Raw genomic sequence first — 4137 nt, 5'->3', positions numbered from 1 at the left:
GACCAAGGTTCCATTTTTTCTCACCGTATTCATATATTGCCCAAAAGTATGATGGGGAAATATGAATGGAAACACTAGCCAAAAATTTAGCATACGGACCTCTTCTACTATTTCGTTATTACAAGCAAACTCAATGAGGACCAACGGAAATGTCTCTGTTGTATTCTATGAGTAAAAAACCCAGACCTTACACTATCGGAAGATGGCTTCAAAGTTTCCGTCGCCCACACGTTAATGTCGTTTTAGAGCTTACTCTGACAGAGAACGTTGACCACGTAATTAGCGCACGTTATCAACATTGCCGGTTCAAAAGTGCCAACAGTTATTACTGACGACTGATTTACCTGTTCCTGCCCGTATCTGATCGCTCATCGGCACGCCCAGCGATGTTCATTGTTGCATTATTAACAAACCTGACAAAGGCAACATTGGTAAGCTTTGTGGGGTAGTAATAATATCATATGTCGAAAAGTTCAATTATTTACAACGGTCCCGATCGATATTATTCATAAAGGTATTGCGTGCTATCGCCTCAAACAGAAGAGGTATGCTTTCATCCCGCTCTTGACGCTCGCCTAGAGGATGCAGTATGATTCAAGCTTTGCTGAATTGTGTTGTCTAATGTGAGCCTAGAAAACGGACGTGTCCCGTTTGACTGGTCAAAAGTCGGTTTCTACGAAGTCTGTAAGCAACACGAGATCTTAATATTGGCACATCACACAGACACATAGCCAAGAAAAGCTAGTACCGCAAAATCTTGTTATCAACACTACGCAAGACATTGGTCCATTATTTGTAGTATCGAAAAGTAATCCTCCACGGACGACATGGTTTTCGTCAGAGTATGTATACCTCGACACCTTGTGCGATGCGGCTCACGAGAACAAACACCACATTTAAAACGAGCTCACCGTATCTTTGTTGTGTTCAAGGGTTCTCTTGACGCATTCCTTGGGCCCTGCAATTACATAACCTTCATGCGTTCCTCTGACGTTACTGGCGTGACTAGCAATCTTCTCTCACGGGAAATAGTTTTCGCTTGCATGCTAGATCTTTTTAACGATGTGGTGTCCCAGTTCATGACTCTCATCCTTACTGTGTAAGTTGATACCTTTTTGTGTAAAAAACTTTTATACAGATGTCCAAATCTAAAAATGGAATTATGCCATACTAGCTTTTGGTATCAGCTTTGCCACTGTTTCAGTCATCGCTAGAACTAAAGTAGCTCGTTGTACATTCTGATTTACCTCCGAAATAAACACTGGAGGAACCATCTTCAAGCTCATCAGGTTGAAGGTTCAATATGTTAAGTCATTCAAGTACGAGATAATCAACTCTAATGTTTCGAAACTATTTTCACAAGGCTAGTTCTTCTATTTTTAATCGCAGTATATACCATTATCATTCATGATTTTCTACGATTTGAATAATAACTTAGTTCATTTCTGTAGGAATCTGGGATATGAGCGTCTACAATGTCTCTGAATATGATGTCCGTATTATGTTAAAATTTGAGTAATTTTCATATAAACAGTAGTAATTGAGATCTTGAAAAAATGATAATTTGTGGAAATAATGTTTAGCAAATATTGTGTATAATAGGAAGATTCCATTGTAATTTCTACACTTTTGCTAACGATCTTCTTGTGGTAGGAGGTTGAGCGGTGTCGTGTGATATCGCTGACAGCAACCCTTAGCCGTAGTCCACAAACCAGGACTCATGAAACTTTAGTGGATCACACCTGAACCAGACCATCAAAACGGCACCAAAAGCTATTGCAGGCATAATGCTGTTTTCAGGTCACATTCTGACTGTTCTTTATTGCTTACTGCAATCCAGAAAGTACAAATGCATCTAGAAAACGAAATAAAACCCGCGAATCGCCGCACCATCATAAAATAGCACCATGTTAGGATAAGAAACTAACCTTAATTTTAGACTGAACAACCTAATATACTGTAGTGCACGAAATGATAACAATAACAAGCATCCTTTTGCTGTTTGCTGTCAGGCAAACATGTGTCGGTCGGTTCACCACAAATCCCTCTTCGATCAACGATTCATTTTCTCGACCTTATTTGTACATTTGTATAGTCCGAACATTTCGAGAATTAGGGGATAGCTTTACACTAATTTCAGTGAGTTTGGTCGGCCTGAGACTCCGCAACGAAAACAGATGTCTGGGGAGCGTGATCGCTACCTTTAGAAGCACAAAAACCAGACTTGTCTGAACCTATTGCAAGGGTTAATTATATATCGTTCACTAATACGTCTAAATTGACATTGACAACGACCTAGCTGAACATAAAGAAAAAGCGTGCAATTCAACTTCAACAAGAAATAGAGAATCTCATTTAAGAAACGTTTGGGTAGCCGGTGATCCGAAATATGATGAAAACTAGGATAATCGAAGTGAGTGAAAAGAAGCAAAAAGGAAAAGGTGAAGAACTACAGCTTGGCGTGCTAGAATTGTGCAAGGTCGTTATTAACATATTTGCGTTATCTGGACATATTTTTGATATATATATACAAAACTAATATTTTCTATATTATCTCGAATTAGTATTATTATTAGTCATTGTTAACCTTATTTGCCAGTGGGTGCCAATAAGGGTTATAATCTGCAAGTACGAAATCTGAAGAGTATGGTGAATGCAAGATATCCCCCCCCCACCCACCGCCCCATGTAAGCTCTTGTAAAGCGATCCTTAGAATATTAGCCAAGTGCGGCCTCGTATTGTTGTAGAAGTGTATTACCATAGATTGAAAATGTTATATGATTCCAAGCCACAAGTTAATTGCCGAAATAACGGGGAGTATAAAAAAGCATTTTTTTTTTTATAAATTCGCATAAAGCCCCCGTTTTTGAGCCTATACATAACGTAAAGTTCTGCTCACTGCAACATTAAATTATACGCAGTTATGTGAAACCGAGTATATTTGAATAATTTATATAAGAATGTAAACAGTAAAAGGTTAAAGAAACCAAAACTTTTAAGAAAATGGTAAATAACAAAATGAAAACAGAGCTTCATTAAAAGCACAGGGAAACTAATACTTAATAAATAATTAATAGTTATTAATAATTAATACTTTTATGGTCTCTGTCATCGGGGCATACGTTTTAAAAAAATACTGTTAATTAATCACTCGAATACCACAGTACAACGGTGGGTAGTCTAAATACTTTAAAAATTGTTAGATCTAACCAAAAACTTTGCTAGTTTAGTATATAATTCTAAATACGCATTTCCATGTAATTTTTACAGGTGTGAGCAAAACTTCGTCGCGACTGATATTTGTTTAGTCTGTGTGCGGTGAATGTATTTTGCACAAAATCAGGCAACAGTTCTGTAATGTTAAATGTAAAAGTTAGATTACTCTTTTATAAAAAGAGAAATTGCATGCATACCACAGTGGCTGATCGAAGGGCTATTAAAATGTGAAAAACAAATTTAACCTCAGCAGCGACAGCGGTTAGATCTCGAATAAATTCTTTTAAGAGAAGGAGATCATTGTTAAAATTGGACAAATGTTTGCATCGCTCAGCAAAAATGTTGCACTTTTTGAAGCCAAGAGAATTAACTCGCTATTGGAATTCCACTTCACTAAAATATCGATGGCATTTTGTAATCTTACACGAGCTTCTGTATGTCTGATAATTCGTAGATTTGAAAACAATATGGATATACTTTATGAAAAATGTTTCTTAGAAGAAAATTTCTTAGGATATTGTATCCCCCGAAGTGTGACACAAATTTATCTGCATTACCGCCATTAATTATTCATTTGCTACGATTGCTTGCACGATTTCAATATGAACCTGCACACCATTTAACGCTCTCTGCTCTTTTTGGTCCCTTATACTGCGTCCGCTTATTCCGGCCTCAATGATCAAGGAACAATTAATAAAGTGTCATGAAAGGGCTGGCGCATCATCTAAGTTCCGACTCTATGCAGTTCTAAAACACAAAATTTTAATAGATTTTATTATTAATTTAAATAGATAAGGCTAAGGATATGGTATTTGTGGAACTCCTGAAGAACATACTCAATTAGAATTAAAACAAATTAGAATTGAGTAAATTTTTTTTTATTTGTAGGATAACTACGAATGCCGTAACTGTCTAAGCCTA

The sequence above is a fragment of the Varroa destructor genome, unplaced genomic scaffold, assembly GCF_002443255.2.
Source record: "Varroa destructor unplaced genomic scaffold, Vdes_3.0 BEIS01000005.1, whole genome shotgun sequence".
Taxonomy (NCBI): domain Eukaryota; kingdom Metazoa; phylum Arthropoda; class Arachnida; order Mesostigmata; family Varroidae; genus Varroa; species Varroa destructor.
Note: the sequence above shows the minus strand (reverse complement) of the source record.